Raw genomic sequence first — 19695 nt, 5'->3', positions numbered from 1 at the left:
TGGTATGGTGACTATAGTTTATAACACCATTTTGCATATTTGAAAGTTACTCAGAAAGTAGATCTTAAAAGTTCTCATACCAAGGGAAAAAAAACTGTACTATGTGTGGTGATAGATGTTAACTAGACTTGTGTTGATCATTTATCAATGCATGCAAACTTCAAATCATTATATTGTACACTTGAAACTAATGTTATGTGTCAATTATACCCCAATTAAAAATGATTGTACAAGTGTTCAAAGATGTAGATTCAGTATGGCCATTTTTTTTTCTTTTAAATAAAACCTGTATTAAAAGTATTAGATTTCAGATTATAGAAGATTCATCTAACGAACCACAAACCACTTCTAGACCATTAGAAGTAGTGTAATTAGATATACACATGGAAAGATAATCACAATATATTAAATTTGAAAAGCAAGTTACAAAATTGTATGTCATAGATCTCACTTAAAAACACAGTAAGAATATACTATAGTAATAGAAAAAAGTTCTAGCAAGACAAATTAAAACTTTAAGGTATATAACTCAACAATAAAATTATAATTAATTCAATTAAAAAATAGGCAAAGGTTTTGACATACATATGAATATTACTCAGTCATAAAAAGGAAGAAAATCTTATCATTCACTATAGCATGGTTGAACCTTGAGGATGTTAAGAGCAAAGAAAGACAAGTACTGTATGATCTCATTTATTTGTGGAATCTAAAAATACAAACAAAAATTTAAAAAAACCCAAACCCTTAACTCAGAGATGTGGAAAACAGGTTGGTGGTTGCCAGAGGTTGGGAGGTAGAGAGTGGTAAAGTTGGTGTAGAGGGTCAAAAGGTACAAACTTCCAGTTACAAATTAAGTCATAGGGATATAATGTACAAAATGGTGACTGTAGTTAATAATACTGTGTTGTATATTTGAAAGTTGCTAAGAGAGTAAATATTAAAAGTTCTCATCACAAGAAAAAAGTTCGCTGTGTGTGGTGATGGATATTGAGTAAACTGGGGTAATCATTTCACTATAAATACATATTTCAAATCTTTATGCCGCACACCTGAAACTTACATAGTTATATGTAAAATAATCATAACACAATATATGCAGTTAGAAGGAGCAACAGAAATATGAAAATCTAAAGAAAAGAGATATTACTTCAGAATAGTGGGATTAGGGGGGATTTCATTGAAAGAGTTGGCATGTGAGTTGGGCCTTTTTAAAGATAGGAATTAATTTGGTATGTGTGAAAGAAAAAGAATATGCTATGCAAGGGAATAACAGATTTTTTAAAAGAGCAAGAAATTGTGTGCGTTTGTGTGCCAAGTCACTGTGTGACTCTGTGTGACCCTATGGACTATATAGCCTGCCAGGCTCTTCTGTCCTTGGGGTTGTTCAGGCAAGAATACTGGAATGGGTTGCCATGCCCTCCTCAAGGGGATCTTTCCAACCCAGGAACTGAACCTGCATCTCTTATGTCTCCTGCATTGGCAGGCAGGTTCTTTATCACTAGCATCACCTGGGAAGCCATAAGAAATCGTGAGATGTGGTAAAAAAAAAAAAAAAAATGGTGTCTAGTTTCATTTGGAAGTGTTAGAAAATAATTTTGGAAGGTAGGTTTGGGCCAGTTTGTAGAAGACCTTGAGTATAAGATTAAAATACATCTATTTTTCTGGTTTAGGACAGAAGGATGTGTATGATATTTTATGGTATGAGATTGACCTCACCCACTGGGTTAGTCAGGTAAGTCTAAGTCATGTCTCTTATGTTGTTAAGGGACCAACACTTAAGTCTCAGAGGCTTAAGAAAACGAAAGTCAAAAGTTTATTTTTATTTATCTAAATTCTGCTGTGGACTTGGGCAATTCTCCAGGACAATTATCCTGTGTGTTTGTTGGCTCAGTAATCTGATCTCTGTGAACCCTATGGCACCTCCATTTCAACACATGTTTCTGTGATGGCTGTTGCAAGAAGAAAGTTCTGAAAGGTTGCCCACCTGGAGCTAAGGTACTCTGCTTTGGAAACCGTGTGTACACCGCTTCTGCTTACAGCCCATTGGCCAGATGAGCACCATGGCTCTTCCTAATGCGAACGGGGCCTGGGAAGTATGGTCTCTGTGCGTCAGGAAGTGAGGAGGACATGGATACCGAGGAGCCCAAGTAATGTCTACCACACCCTCACTTGCAGAAAATCACTGTGATTCAGAGCAAGATTGTATTTACAAACAAAATAGAGATATGTAAGGTTTCTAATATACTATTAACAGAAATTTCCCCATCTGTTGCATTTATCACTTTCAAATGAAGGAAATGTTGTTTATGGTTTATCCACCCACCACACATAATGAAAGACAGATACCTACTTATTTCCATAACCTTTATTATCTCTAGAGCAGCATAAATTGGTGTACCTTGTGTGGGACATAAGTTGGCTTCGGCTGCAAGTTTCAATGTAACCAGTATAGACCACAGCTTCCAAAGGACGTCTCCTCATCAGAATGTGATGAGAAAGAAAGCCACATTTAAGGGAAGAAGAACACTGACATAATGTGTATATACGCAGTTGCCTGAAAGTGATATTAACATGTTACATGCTCTTAAAATATCTTTCTCTTATGTAGAACGGAATGTAGAGATAATATGGTTTTGTCAAAAGTGCCTGAGTCAGAGAGTAATAAGCCAGAATCCTGACTTTACAAACTTATTGCTCTTGACTTTGAGCCTCAGTTTCTCATCTTTAAAATGGCATTGATAATAGCAGAATTGTGCAAAAATGTTTTAAGGATAACAGCTACATTTAATTAAGAGCCTAGCCTGTGTCAAGCATTTTACATGTGGTATTTTATCACATCATATCTATCCTCTATCCATCTCTCTCTTTGTCATCAACACAAGGACATTGATTAGCTCTTATGCAAGGGGAAGGGGTGTTCCAGATTGAGTCTAAACTGGGATTTAATGTATCTGATGAACTGACCTGGTGAATACAGCCTCAGGTGGGTTTGTATGAGGAATTTTTTCCAGAGGTTGCTGAAGGAAAATAATAAAGTGTTTCCATGTGGATATCTAGGAATTAGCCTGAAATAGGATGGACATCATGCTGTTTGAAAAGTAGGCATCCCATCCACGTACTCAAGTCTATACATAGCTAGAAGTAGATGGTAAGGAGATGACGTGGGGAGACTCTCAGACACAGAGACAGAAGCAGCACTTGTTTGGTAAGTAAGCGGCAAAGAGTAATTAATACAAGAGAGAAAAGAAGAGTAATCCCTTCCACTTTAGTATGAACTCAATGAGAATCAGAATGCAGCACTGCTAGAGTCTCTTAAGGGTTGTGATATTTAGAGTGTGCTGGACCATAGCATGCTTGAAACACAATCAGCGTCTTCCTGGTAAGCCTCCTCATCTTTGACTGTGACCAAGGTGCACTGTCTTCACGCGGCTTCCTGGCTAGTTCCCATATCCCCAAGGGAGAAAATGAAAATCAGCAAAAGAACAGTGTGGGTGAGAATGAATGGAATACTCACTGGGGTCCTTTGAAATGTATGGGAGGTTGTGTCTTTAGTACCAGATCCACAGATTCTAACCCAAGGCCTGACATGAAGGAGCTCAGAAAAGTCTTTATTAAAGAAGAAAACAAGTGAGGAATCAACCCCATCCTTGAGTGAATGCTGTTTCTCTGTGCGAGATAGTATTGGCATTCTGGACAGAACATTCTTCATTGTTCAGGAGTGTCTAGACCATTGAAGGACATTTAGAAACCTCCCCCCACATCCCCCCCGTGGCTCAGTGGTAAAGAATCTGCCTGATAACGCAGAAACTGCAGGAGACAGAAGTTCCTTCCCTGGATTGAAAAGATCCCCTGGAAGAAGGCATGGCAACCTACTCCCGTATTCTTGCCTGGAGAATCCCATGGACAGAGAAGACTAGCAGGCCACAGTCCATGGGGTCACAAAGAGTCAGATATGACTGAAGAAGCAGCCTGCATTTGTGCAACTCAGGAGCAGTAGTTCCCAGGGACATGTTCCATTCATCGTGGCAATCAAAATATAGGCCAACCCTACTTCAGATGCTTACTGTGGGGGTTCTACTTCCTCACATTGAAAATCATTGGTCCGATGGGGCTCACCATTGCTATGAAGGCATAGAACCAATATTTCTGTGGGAAGTCTTACAGCTTCTGTAACGTGGGGCCTTTCTTTTCTCTGTATGCTTAGTATACATTGTGATTGGGATTTTTTGCTTCGTTTGGCTGGTGCCCTAGGAATCTCTTAGAAGAGAACTCTGTTTGACATCCTCATGGGGATGTTCTGGTCCTGAGCAATGAGTCTGCCATGGCCAGCCTGGTATCCCCCTGAGAAACCAATTCTGGCCCTTCAACACCACCACCTTCTTAGTGTCTGTTGTCAGAAGTCGGCAGGCATATTTGAAAGAGGAGCCAAGTGGAGGTGAAAATGTCAGCTTTGTTTATGGTCTGGTAGATATTAAAGATCAGAAAGGTCAGGGCTCTTTGGAAAAGAGATTTGGGGCTTTTTCTACCTCCTAGGTCATAATCCATACTAGAGCCTAACAGATATTGCCTGGAATATTGTGGTATATGTGTAAGTGGAGGGGATTATTGGATGGAGAAGTTGGGATGAGTGAGACAGGAGAGAAAGATGCGTGTTAGGATCATTTGTCTTTTTTTTTTTTTTTTAATGGCCTGCCGTCTGAAATTCTAGCAGGAATACTGCTGGATCTAATACACACCACTAGGTGGCAGTAAAACAGAAATGTCTGCAAAGAAAGCAGAAATCCCTGCAGAATTATAAGTTTTATAGACCAAGACAACTGCAGTTGTAAAACATTATGGTGTATCAATTGGCATATTTGCTGATCAGATCTTTACAAGGTTCGAATAGGCTCATAAATACTGGGTTCTCTAGTTTGGCCTGTTCATGCTTCATGCTTCTGTTTAAGACATTTTGGAGGTTGGAAATTCAGCAAATGGTTGAAATAGCAAAGCAATATGCCACTGACAATTTGTTTTCCTGTGATTGAGGGAAAATATATATGTCTCGATCAGAAGCACTACCCAAACAAGCAGAATTTGCTACATTCAAAGATGAGCTCATTTTTCATGCAAAGCACAGATTAGGCTGGAATGAACCAACAGCTAAAACATTTTGCTATGTGATTTTTATAAGTGAGTTCCAATTCCCTTGCCATTCCCACAAGAGTCTTATTATATAGGGATGTTTCCATTTTTTAAAAAATAAGCAGTAACCAGCTGATGATAAAATCAGGCTTTATGATAAATGCATAAAATCATAGGGCAGGGGTGACATCAAAATACACTTTCTCATTAAAGTGCTGGTTTCATGTGAGTGTTTGAAAAGAAGAGTGAATTGATTGAGGATTGTCAACTTTAGGTAATGGGGAAACTGAGGCCTCGGTGTTAAATGACTTGCCCAAAGACATGTGACTGGTGAGTGATTTAATCAGGCTGTGAAGGTAGATTTCCCATAAGGCATTGGATGGGTTGAGACCTATTCAAGAATTTTTGGATACCAAAAAGCAAAAGAAGCAGCTCAGCTTCTTTCTGTTTTTGCAGATGTGTGCACCAATCGTCTTAGAGAAAAAGATAAAATTTCTTGAAAAGGTAGACCTTCATCATATGTTGACTGCTTGTTTTATATTTTTAGATAAGGATCTTGTCTCTGGCCAATCATTTACCATGGATTCTGCCTTAGGGAACATCTCTTGGCTTCCTCCACAGAGCAAAGGCGAACGTGCCCTTTGCTCTATCTAGAATCCTCGCTTATGCTTTCACCTGGTTAAATGCTGTTGAGGATGAATCTGATGGCCCTTTAATGTGTTCCCCAGATATCCTTCCTAAGTACTTTCTCCAGGGAGGAACAATTATTTGTCCTCATTGCCTAAACTTTTAGATGTAGGGTGGAGAACTCATCTGTTTTACTAGTCATTATAGGCACGAAGAGCTTCCAAGGTGGCGCTAGTAGTAAAGAACCTGCTTGAAAATGCAGGAGACACAAGAGACGTGGGTTTGATCCATGGGTCATGAAGATCTCCTGCAGGAGGGCATGGCAACCCACTCCAGTGTTCTTGTCTGGAGAATTTCATGGACAGAGTAGCCTGGCAGGCTATAGTCCATAGGGTCACAAAGAGTCGAAAGCGACTTATCACGTACACATGCATATGCATGGAGCATAGGAGGTCCTTAAATAATTACTTTATGAGAGAAAATAGTGATCCTAATCCTGGCTTGTACACAATTATATTCTTTTTAAAGATGGAATATTTGAGAATTTGAAATAGTACAGAGTATAAAAAGTTTAGTATACATTGCATATTAATTGTATTGGTAATCCTTTTAAATAACTGAAAGTTTTAATTTTATCACAGTAGTTATACATGAATATAATTAAAGTCTCTATCTACCTATGCATATATAGCTATTTATCATATATATACATAGACTTAATTGTTTGTTTTGCTCTAGGGAAAGAGAAACTAATAATTATTGATCCCTACTATGCGGCAAACACTGTATTAGGTCTTTGTACATATTGATGCTATTTAGTCTTCAAATAGAAGCAGTTTGTGTGATGAAAGTAGAGCTCAGATAATTATATAGCATGTCACGCACTCAGAATGTAGGAAAGCTAGATTTACATTCAGACCTACCTTCCTCAGAAGTTCCCGATATTTTCACTCTTCAGGAGCGAATGGGACTCTTGTGTCTCTTTCCTAAAAGGCAGTCAGTGGCAGAGTTGAGTGTTAGGATCTGGGACTCCCGACCTTCTTCTGGATAAACCTCTTTTCTGCATCAGACTTTCTACTCTGTTTAATGAGAAAAGAAGGTAAGAACTCATTTTCATGCAGCTGGAGTAATCTGGCAGATTTCAAGATTTCACAAGGCCCAGACTTTCCATTGGCTCTGTTTACATTTTGAAATGCATTCATTTGGCAATTGTCAGGGCCTCATGTGAACAGCTGCTAACTTGTGGTGTTAGCTAGTTCACAGATTCCTTGGTCCTCCTGACTCCAGCTTCTACAGAAGTTCAGAATTGGAAAACACAGTTTCTGTCATTTGTTTATATGTAAAAATTCATTTTCCAACTCTCCTACTCCTTGGTCTCACCCTAAACCACCTTGCGGTGTATTTGTCAAGGAAATTTGCCACTTTCAGTTTGGAGACAACAATTCAAGCCAGAGAAAACCAAGCACCAGAATTCATGAAACAATATATTAGAAACAGTTTAAAAATGGGAAAGACTGTATTTGTTCTATAGCAAGCAGAGCATTAAGAAAAATCAATAATAAGAACAACAACTAATGGTGATAATGTCTTCCTTGACTCATAGGGATATTTAAGAGTAAAATGATGTAATTGATGGGAAACACTTTGAAAAATAAAAGCACCATGCAGCACAAGACATTACGATGATCATACAATTGTCCTTAAGCACAGCTAAAAGTGAGCCTTATCTCCCTCAGGACCAGATGTCATCCTTGAGAAATCATTTGTATAATTCCCAGAGTGCAGAGGACGTCTGCAAGGCTCCAGGCTCTCGTGCTTGTTGTTCTGTTTCTCCATGGGGGTGTTCAATGGACATGGCCAAGGGCAAATTAGAACCTCTCTGAGCCTTTGTTCTCAGGTCTTTGAGATGGGAATTAATCTTATTAGTAATGGCTGCCTTCTATAGAGCAGTTCTATGTGCAAGGTCCCAAGCATCTGGGGTTTATTATTTCGTTTAATGCTTACAAAGGAAATGCCTTATTTTTTAGATGAGGAAAATGAAGCACAGAGCAGAGAAATATGTAGGCCTAGATCACATAGCTGAAGTATCATGAAGTGTATGTAGAAAATCCACAGATCTTAAGTATACTATGTGTAGTGAATTGTACAGTTCTGACTATCCAACACGCTTTTCTGTATCCCCTCTTCTTCTTTGGGGAGTCACCCCTCCTTCAGAACAAAGTACACAGTATTCTGATAGAACTGCTAATCCCACGTGCCCTTCTGTGTCACCACGGGGTAAGAGTGTGACCAGGCCTACCAGTCACAATAATACTCTCACGCTAGTCCTATTAACTCAGAAATCCCCATTGTTTTGGGCACTAGGGCCCAGTTTCCTGGAAGACAATTTTTCCATGGATGGGAGTGGGATGAGGGGTGATTTGGGGATGATTCAAGCACATTACATTTATTGTGTACTTTATTTCTATTATTATTATTACATCAGCTCCACCTCAGATCATCAGGCGTTAGGTCCTGGAGGTTGGGGACTCCTGTATTTACTGACTTTAGGGATGGCTCCAAGAGAAAAGCCTGGCCGGCCAGGATCCTGAGATTTAGGTAAGAGTGGAGGGAGAGAATGTCTCTCCTGCAGTATTGCCAACCAGGATAGAAAACAGAGGTAAGAAGACTGCTTACAATAGGAAAGAATGAAGTTAACGGAATAACAAAGGCAAGAGATGGAGAGCATTCTGGTTGCATCCTTTAAGCAACTAGGCCCAGCAGTGCAGGAGGGGAGATCCACCACATTAGATCTGCTTTCCAGTCCTCAGAGTCAGTAAGGACCACTAAAAAAGGACTGTTTTCTTTTAGAACAGGTTTAGGTTCATCACGAGGTTGAGAGGAAGGTACAGAGATTTCCCATATCCTCCTGCTCCAACACGTGGTTAGCCTCACCCCATCATCCCCACCAGGGCTGTACGTTTGTGACCACTGATGAACCTCCATTGACCCATTATAACCACCCAAAGTCCATAATTTGCATTATGGTTCACTCTTGGTGTTCTACATTTTGTGAGTTTGGACAAATTTATAATACGCTTCCACCATTGTAATGGGTTGGCCAATAATTTTGTTCAGGTTTTTCCCATAAGCTGTAATGGAAAAATCTGAAGAGATTTTTGGCCAACCCAATAGTATCATGCAGAGGAGCTTCATTGCCCTAAAAGTCCTCTGTGCTCTATTTACCCCCATCCTCTCTCCTTCTCCCTGGCAACAACTGATTCTTTCACTGTCTCCATAGGTTTGCCTTTTTCAGATGTCACATAGTTGGAATCATATAGTATGTAGTCCTTTCAGGCCGGCTTCTTCCACGAAGTAATACGTTTTTAAGTTTCCTCCATGTTTTTTCATAGCTTTGATAGCTCATTTCTTTTTAAAGCTGAATAATAATTCTCCACTGTCTGGACGTACCATAGTTTATCGGACCGTTCACCTACTGAAGAACATCTTGGTTGCTCCAATGTTTTGATATTTATGACTAAAGTTCCTATAAGCATCTATGTGCAGGTTTTTGTGTAGATCAAAGTTTCTAACAAATATAATTTTAAAGCTAGTAGAATTAGACTTTTGGCATTTTCAACCAAAAAATTTCTGAGTAAAATGTTTTGTTTATATAGACTATTTTCCTTGATTCTTATAACCCTGGGCCCAATATTCTTTTTTAAAAATAATATTTATTTTTATTTATTTGGCTGCATAGAGTCTTAGTTGTGGCACGTGGGCTCTAGTTCCCTGACCAGGGATTGAACCCAGCCCCCTTGTATTGGGAGCGCAGAGTCTTAGCCACTGGACCACCAGGGAATTCCCTGGGCCCAATATTCTTGTGAATGAAATGACTTTTTATAATAGAAATAAAAAGGACCAGAAAAAATAAATGACACACTTGATAAATATGTTCAGTGTTTGTGCCTCCAAAGACCTTGCTCTAGACACAGAAGGTAGAACTGGACATGTTAATGAGCCTTGATTTTACTGTAAAACAAGGGCAGATTATCCATCGTGTTATGAAAATCTCTTATTTATTCTGATTATCCCCTCAAAGTTAACATTTTTTCTAATTATTAAGGCAAGTACATATAAATGCTCCAAACTTATTTTAATAATATTTTGTTTTATATTTGTTTATACCTTTGTGCCTTCTTGACAACAAAACTCTAATCATGATTGCACTTTTTACTTGATCTTGGTTATAATTCCCACTGTCATAACAGACAACACACTTTATCATGTTGCTAATATAATTGTTTAACTTTCTGGTTAGATGGTAAGGTCAGCGAGGGTAGGTAGTTTTCTCTCATTGTCACCATCATCATCATTCCATTTCTTAGCCTAGTACCTGGTATCTACTGTTAACTAAGGGCCTGACTAATGAATGCATGTATAAGTGGACCTGATTAATTGTAAATTGAAGCTGAATAATTCTAGTGCAATTCAATTACAAATGTTTTAGAGGCTACTGAAATAGGCAAGATCGGCCCTTTATTTAGCCCTCGGTTACTAAGGTTTTTGTGTTTGTCTGATTTTTTGTTTCTCACACTCCTCCCTCTTTTTCAAGACATTTTGCTATTCATATGGGTCTCCAACTGTAGGCATTGCATAGGCGCATGTAGAAAAAAGTCTGGTCTCTAGTATCTGATGGATCCTAGCTCTGTCCCTTAATATTTGAGTGGTCCTGAACACACCCTTTTTTATCTTCTGACCTTCACTCTCCTCCAATTTGAAATGGGAATCCAATAAGCTACCCCAAAGATGTGTGATAAGGATTAATTGTGCTGAGGCCATCAGATCACCCCTTAGGTGAACCACAAACATGTTTTAATGAGATTTCCAGAAGAGTAGGACACTGAATGCTAAGGTATTGAAACAAGTCAAGGGAAAGTGCTGTCAGGATGAAAGAAGTGCAAGGGGAATGATGACGTCATTCTGAGGGTTTTCAGTGTGGTCTTGACATTGCAGGTGCCACATCAGCCTGAGATCAGTGTTAGCTTGTGAGCAAGGAGGTCTTTCTGAGTGATGGAAGGAACATATTTGTTTCCAGAGCAAAGGACCGCTCTTCTTTAGTGAGTGATGAAGTCAGTGTACTCGAGTCACATCATTTGAGAGCCCCGTCGCCTTCACTGGCATGTGCAAACCACAGACACGTCCAGAGATCCATCTCCAGACAGCTTTGGAGGATGTTAGGTGGTTGTCATGTCATCATTTCTCCTTTCCTGAGGAACATCTTCTCTGTTCGTTATAGATAAAGGAAGATAAATAATTAGGAACACAGTTTGGGATGTGGGAGATCTTTAGAGCTTGCTCTTTACTTAGCCTTTCAAAATCTGTATCTAGGTAACTATTTAGAAAATTATTTAATTGGAGGAAAATTGCTTTCCAATGTTGGGTTGGTTTCTGCCATACAACAATGTAAATCGGTTATAATTATATATATCTCCTCCCTCTTGGGCCTCTCTCCCTTTCCCACATTCCACAATAGATAACTGTTGACCTTTGGGTTAGCAGGAGAGGGTGGCAGTTGAGAATACAGTCTGAAAATCACATCGACAGGGATTCCTATTCTTGCTTCTGTCTTTACTAGTTTTGTAACTTTTCATAGGAATCTAATCTCTTGAAACCTCATTATACTCACCTGTAAAATGGGTATAAAATACCTACTTGGTGTGATTGAAGAATAGCATGGGGTTTGGTACTTACCAGTTAAGTGACTGCTGCAGTTGCACAGATTTTTGTACAAATTACTTCAGGGAATCTGTTTTATTTTTCACATTTAGATCTACATTTCATTGGGAATTAGTTTTTGTTTGTTGCTAAGAAGGAATCAGGGTTCACTTTTTCCATAATAATTTCCGATTGACCTGGAAGCATTTATTGCCAAGTCCATTATTTCCTGACTACACTGCTGAGACTATCCAAACCAAGTGACCATATACATATGAGTTTAATTTTTAACACTCCCTTGTTTTCTATTGGCATATTTATCTATCTGCACACCAATGGTACAATGTCTTAATCAATATACATTTAAACAAGTTCTGATATTTGGTAGGTAAATCTTACAGCATTGCCTTTTTAAAGATTTTCTTGATTATTCATAGCCTTTTGTAATTCTTTATAAAGTTTAGAATTGACTGGTCATTTTTTTTTTTTTTTACAATAATAACTAGTCCTGTTGCAGATGTTGAATGGGGGTATTATTTAACCAACAATATGAGTTTTCGAATAAATAGTATGGTATATTACTTCATTTAATTTGGTCTCCTTTTTTTTCAGTAATGTCTCATAGTTGTGAGTTCTGAAGTCTTACACATCTTTTTTTAAATTGTTGAAGTACTTCGTGTCTTTGCTAGTATAAATGGTATTGTTTTAAAACATTTTCTATTGGTTATGGGACAGGGAGGCCTGGCATGCTGCAATTCATGGGGTCGCAAAGAGTCGGACACGACTGAGCGACTGAACTGAACTGAACTGATGGCTATATATAAACACTTTAATATTAACGTTGCTACTTTCACTTGTTCTAACTGTATTTTCTTTCCGATTGTCTACTGCATATAATCATGTCATCTGTAAATATGGACTTTTTAATTTCTTCCATACCAGTTCTTATGGTTTTAATTTTTTTCTCTTATTGTTCTAGCCTGGTGCTGAGTACAATGTTGAATAGAAATGGTAGTGTCAAGCATTCTTTTCACATTTTCAATTTCAGGGAAAATATTTTCAATATTTCACTAAGTATGATATTTGATATGGCTTCCCAGGTGGTGCTAGAGGTAGGAGATGTAAGAGATGTGGGTTTTATCTGTGGGTCTGAAAGATCCCCCAGAGGAGGACATGGCACCCCACTCCAGTATTCTTGCTTTGAAAATTCCATGGGCAGAGGAGCCTGGTGGGCCACAGATTATGGGGCTGCAAAGAATATTTGATGTGAAGTTTTGAATGATAATGATAGCATTTATCCAATTAAGAGAGTTCAGTCCATTCCAAGTTTTCTAGGGATTTTTAGAAGGAAATATATTGGATTTTATCAAAAGCTTTCATGTATTGAAGTTATCATATTTTTTATTCTTTTTCTTTTAATGTGCTAAATTACATGGATTGAACTTTGCTAAACCAACCAGGAATTTTTGTTTCTGGAGTAAGCCCTATTTGGCTTTGGGTGCTATCATTTTTATATAGTGCTGAATTGGACTTGTTATTTTATTTAGAATTTTTTACATGTTCTTGAGAGAGATTTCTCTGACATTTCCCTTTTTTCCAATATCCTTGCCAGGTTGTTGAATAAAGGTTATGCTGATCTCATAAAGTTAGCTACTCTTTTCTCTTATGTGGGAAAATTTGGGCAAGATTGATATTTTCCCCTTAAATATATGGAAGAATTAACTAATGAGACTGTCTGAGTCTAGGGACTTCTCCATTTGGTGGACTGTTTTAACTGGAAATATAACTTTCTAAATAGCTATAGATCATTCAAGTTTTCTATTCTTGTGTCAGCTTAGGCAAGCTTTCTTCTTTTAGGAATTTGGCAATTTCACTTAACTTTTAAAATTTCCTAGCATGAAGTTATTTACAATATCCTCATACTATCCTTCCTTCTTTTGTAAAAAAAAATTTTTGCAAGATATGTTGTGATATTTTCTTTTTCATACCTGGTTATCAAATCTCTCTCTACACTCCCCTCCTATCTCCTCCTGTCTCTGTCTCTCTCTTTTTGATCAATTTTGTCAAGAATTTATTCCTTTTGCTATTCTAATTGTCACTTTGCTTATTTCCTGTATTGTATTTTTTCCATTTTATTATTTCTTCTCTTTATTTCCCTCTTTCTACTCTTTCAGTTAACTATTTAAAACATTGGGTTTGGGCTTTTTAAAATCTCTTTGCTGAAATACATGCATTTAAGGCTACACATTTTCCTTTAAGCCTATATTTCAGCAGCATTCTGCAAGTCTTGATTTTTTTTAATAATCCAGTATACAGTATTTTCTAATTTTCATTGTGATTTATTCTTTAACCCAAAATTCATTTGGAATTCTTATGCATAATCATTAGTTTCAGAAATTTTCTACTTAGATTTTTGTTATTGTTTTCTAGCTACAAACCACTGTGTTCAGAGAACATATTATGTATGAATTAAATTATTTGCAAGTCATTTAGGCTTGCTTTATAGTCTAGCATGTAGTCAATTCTGATATATATTCTATGTACAGTTGAAGATAATGTGTACACTACTATTAATGCTTTCAGCTGCAGTGTTCTCGGGCTATAGTCCATGGAGTCGCAAGAGTCAGACCCAACTCAGCAGCTGAGAATACATAGCTGTCAATTAGTTCCAGAGTATTATTTGTGCTATTCAGATCTTTTTTATTTGTTTTTACTGATATTTTTGTCAGTGAGTATATTGATTATTGAGAGACATGCTAATATTTCTGACTATGTTTATAGATCTTTTTTTTCTTTTTTCTTATGCCAGTTTATATTTCACATATATTGTGAAGCTATACAATTGAGTTCATATTAATTAATAAGTGCTAAATCATCTTTTTATCCTATGAAATATTTTTTAATTTCTAAAATTGTCTTGCCTACATTGTTGAATATAACTGTACTAAATTTTTTAAAAATTAGTGTTTTCATGGTATATATTTTTCCATTTATGACTGAAGCTATGGATTTGCTTGTATCTCCTTCAGCACTCACTCTCCCAGGAATTGCCAAAGCATTCTGCTGAGTTCTTCTGAAAGCACCTTCCACTCTCTGCCTGACATTCTTATCTTAATTGACTCCTGCGATAGGCAGGAAGCAGGGGGGAGTTAATAGTTTTCCAGGCAGAGTCCTTTACCAATAAAGTGTGGGAGTTTCAAGATAAACGCCTCAGTTTTCTCACACCTCACTTGAGACAACTGTGAGATATGTTTTATACCATCTCGCAGCAGCCCATAACAGAATTCAGTTATAGTTGCCACAAGAATTAAACTGTTCATTAATGCATCCAGTAAACTTCCTTTGCCTGTTATTTTATCATTTCTTTACATATGATCTTGCCATCACATAATAGTAGTAAACTATTTACACTCAAATTCTTCCAAGGAAAGCCAGCCTAGGAAGCTATCTTTACTTACAGTTTGTTTATACATTTAAATATGCTTTCTACAAGGAGCATGTTGTTGTGTTTTGTTTTATTCAGTCTGCTAATTTTTGTTTTTAATTGAAATATTTAGTTCATTTGTATTTAATAAGTATGCTGGTATTTGTGTGTCCTGTTTTCTCTCATGTCTATCTTTATTATTTCTCCTCTGTTAACTTGTTAGTTATACATTCTTTTACTGTATTTTTAGTGAGGATCCTAGGAATTACAAGTACCCTTAAGCTAATCAGGTCTAATATAAATTAGATCCTTTACTACTTCTTAGATATTGCTGACTTAGAACATCTATGCTCTATTTATTCTTTTCCTGATTTTTTTGTTGTTAATATTAAGCAAAGTTACATGTACATTTTAAAGTTCACATTATTATCATTGTTTGCATAGACAATATTCATTTAGGTTTATGTGCTTAATGTACCTATACCAATTTCTCTTAATTATTTCCTGAATTTTGATTTTATGGTTTAGAATCATTTTCCTACTGTCTAAACTCTTTTTAGTGTTTTTTTTTAGTGTGATTTTGTTGACAAATTTTTTTCTCAGGGTTTTTGTTTGCTTATGTAGAAATATTTGTATTTACTCTTTGCTTTTTCCCTTATATAAGTAACATTTTTTATTGAGGAATAACTTACATACATACAAAAGCACAAACTTCTGTGTTCAGCTTGATGAATTTTTATGTGTACCACTGAATTAAGGTTTTGAACATACAGAGCCCTCCAGAAATGTCTCCCCTTCTCCCTCACAGACATCACCTTTGCTATAGAAGTGATTGCAATTCTGTTTTCCAACCATGAGTTAGTTTTGGGATCACACAACATGTACTTTTGTGTCTGGGTTCTTCCACTCAGTGTTAGGTCTGTGGAATCATCTTTTATGTGTAATAATAGTTTTGTTTTCTGATCATCATGTAGTATCGCATTGACTGTATCACAATTCATTTATGTGTTCTATTATCGATGAGCACTTGGGTTGCTTTTCATTTTGGGCTATTAATAATAAGACTGTGATGAACACTATTGTACAGGTTTTCTCTTTGTAGGACATAAGCACTTATTTCTATTGCATATCATACCTTTTTTAATTGGTTTCAGTCTGAGGAGTTAATGGTTATTTCCTTTAAGCACTTTAAAAAGCATTTTTATAGTTTTATGGCTTCTGAAGTTTCTATTGAAAAGTCAGACATTAAATTTTACTATTGCTCCTTTGAAAGTAAGTGTATTTTTCCCTCTGGCTACTTTTAAAATGATTTTGCTTTTGGTTCTTAGTAGTCTTACTATGATATATCTAGGTGTGGTTTTCTTTTTATATGCCCTGCTTTAATCTGTGACTTAATGTCTACTGTCAATTTTTGATAATTTTCAGCTATTGACTTTCAACTATTTCCTTTGACCCTTTCTCTTACACAATTCCACTGTATACAGGGTAGACCTTTGTATCCTCTCTTATTTGTCTTTCATGATGCTGTCGAAAATTTCTGTCTTTTCTTGTTCTCCTTGTGTTATCTTGAATAGTTTCTATCGACATAAAAACTCCTGGGTCACTGTAATGTCCATACTGAATTCTTAATTTAGATGATTATAATTTTTAGTTCTAAAATTTTTATTTATTTATTTTTTAATAAGTGTCAGTTAATCTATTTTAAAACATATTTTACTGAGAGTTATTTTAAAGTTCATGTTTGATGGGTTCCCAAACCAAGTGTTTTTCTGCTGTCTGTGCTTTTCCTTTTAGTGTTGCTTGTTTATATGTGCAGAATGTTTAATTTGAATGTAAGACATTGCTTATGGGAATTTGTGGAAGCTCTTGGTGATATCATTTCCCTCTGGAGTGAGTTCTCTATGTGGTCAATAGAGGACAGATCACATGAATACATTCTGAGACTGTATCAAAGTGGTGTTGTATTAAAGTTGTGTTTGTGTATATCTGGGCTTCCCGATGGCTCAGGCAATAAAGAATCCACCTGCAATGCGGGAGACTTCGTTTCGATCCATGGATTGGGAAGATCCGCTGGAGAAGGGAATGGCTACCCACTTCAGTAGTCTTACTTGGAGACTCCCATGGACAGAGGAGCCTGGTAGCTACAGTTCAGTGGCTCACAAAGAGTTGGACATGACTGAGCAAGTAAGCACGCATATGCATCCCATATCTGGAGGGTAGCCCTCCATGCATGTGTGCTCTGTCATGTCTGACTCTTTGTGACCCTATGGGCTGTAGCCCACCAGGCTCCTCTGTCCATGAGATTCTCCAGGCAAGAATACTGGAGTGGGTTGCCATGCCCTCCTCCAGGGGATCTTCTGGACCCAGGGATCAAACCTACATCTCCTGCATTGACATGTGGGTTCTTTACCATGAGTGCCACCTGGAAAGCCCATAGCCCTCCATAGACATTATTTATTTGATTCTTAAATTCTATCAGATAGGATTCCCTGGGATGCTGCAAATAAAACAAAAAAGGAGCTCAAACAGAATAAATTTAGCATTTTACATAATGATAAGTTCAGAGATAGGATGACTCTTTGCTAACTCATAAATATATCCTGGATCTAGCTTAGATGTTTAAAATTCTCTTAGCTTTATTCTCATGATTTATATGGCTACTGTGGTTATGAGTGTCATATATAGCTGACACTATCTTGAGATAGGAAAGTGAAGTTGCCTTTATAGGGCTCTGTGTAAGGGTAAATAATCTATTTCTATTATTTGGGAGAGGCCTCCTTCTCCCAAAGCCCTGCCTTCATGTCTCTTTGGCAAGAACTTTGTCATCTGCCTATGCCTAAACCAGATTTTGTTAGGGGCAACAGATGAACCGTGTTTGATTTAAAATTAGTCAAGATTAACCACTTAGGCCTGGGGAGGGGTCCTTTTTCTGAGCCTAGAGACAGGGAGAGTGAACACCTAAGCAAAACTGTGACCTGATTAACAAGGAAGAGGGAAATAATAGATCACTTGGAGCGATAGCTGTGTCTCACATAGCAGTCCTATGGAAAGCATGGGCTTCCCAGGTGGTGCTAGTGGTAAACAACCCGCCTGCCAATGCAGGAGACTTAAGAGATGCAGATTCGATCCTTGGGTTGGGAAGATCCCATGGAAGAGGGCATGGCAGCCCACTCCAGTATTCTTGCCTAGAGAGTCCCATGGACAAAGGAGCCTGTCCATGGGGACAGCCTGTAGGGTCACAAAGAGTTAGACACGACTATTATGACTTAGTATGCGTACAGGAGAAGCATATTATTGTTATTGATTTAGTTTTAATTATGAAAATTATGAAAATTCTGTGATTTACAGAGTTCAACTACCTTGCATCAGGTCAATTATTTAGTAGTAGAGTCTATTAAAATAAATACCTTCTCTTTCCAGATTCTTTGCTCTATTTAATGCCCTGCAGTCTTCTGACAAAGATTGAAGTTTCCTTTTTGTGTAACTACCCTTATAAGATGTTCACATATACAGATTAAGGGAGATATCATCATTTTCTTCACCCTACCTTTTCAGATCTTAGCAGAAACATCACAAATGTTCAATTAGGACAAGAATGCTGTGGGGAGAGTGTTAATTACCTATATATCTAAGTGTGCCCCAAACTTTATTTCATATATTTATGTGGCCATTCCTCAATAAGTAATGAACACAAACCACCTAGGGCCTAAAGCATTATAAGGTGTTGCTATTCAAGCTGAAACCACAAGGGACCAGTTGGATTTTTCACTTCCATTAGCAAATATGATTTGTGTCCACTCTCTACTGCCATTCATAATTTTGAACTCCACTCTACTTAAAATATTCTCTCTCAGTTTCAGCTGAATGATTTTCACAAGAATATGTCTCTTTGAGATGTACCCTTAGAATGATGGATTAGAAGCCATGACAACATTTGCTAAGTTGGGAGCCCATTAGCCCTTCCTGTTTCTCTCCTTCTGAGTGGAGGTGGGGAGCCATGAAGCCCTGCCATTGGAAGAGCTGGAGAGTGGACCTCTTCATGACAAAGCAGCTGGAACAACCACAATTGCAGCCCTTGAGAGCAGCTCCTGCCACGGGGTCACAGGAGCAGCATTTTATGCTCCTTTGTAGAATAAACTGAATATTTTTATAAGAAACAAATCTTCCATCTATGATCCTGTTCCCATTAGTGGGTCAAGGCGAGAGCAAACCAGAGAGGCTTAATTTACTTAGGAGACATTCAGTATAAATACTATATTCCCCTGTGTGATGTTCTTGTTCTGTTAGCCTTAATACGTGCAAACAAAGATGGCTTACACAAAGTTTTGAAATGCTCAAAGACCATCCTTCTTATAACAGGGTGTTCCTTTTCGGCTGGGTGTCAAGAAGATCCAGAAAGTCTACATCAACACAGCATGTATTTTCCCTGTGCTAAACTACTATACAATCTGTAATTGCTAACCCCACAAGTTTGAAAGTTTACCTTAACATTTGTGGGAAGCAGATGGTTTTCATACACTGCCAACCTGTTGTTACCAAAGCATTTTCTAAGAATTGTTTCCCAGCCACAGTCACTAGTATAATTAACCTTTCTGTGGATTGAATAAACAAGAAAACGATCACCAATCTGCCTGAAAGCCAAATGCACCGTTCAAGATTTGCCTCAGAGCAAGCTCTGGGGCACATGTAAAATCACATGCAGCATGATGAATAATTCACTTCGGGGATGTTTTCTGGTGGCCACTGATCTTTCCTCTGCTGCTTCTCCATTCCACAGTGCACCCTCTGGTTCTGATCCTGTGTTCCTATTTCCCTATTTC

The sequence above is a fragment of the Muntiacus reevesi genome, chromosome 1 (genome assembly GCF_963930625.1).
Source record: "Muntiacus reevesi chromosome 1, mMunRee1.1, whole genome shotgun sequence".
Classification (NCBI taxonomy): domain Eukaryota; kingdom Metazoa; phylum Chordata; class Mammalia; order Artiodactyla; family Cervidae; genus Muntiacus; species Muntiacus reevesi.
The sequence above is the reverse complement of the archived record's forward strand: the minus strand, read 5'-3'. Positions refer to the sequence as shown.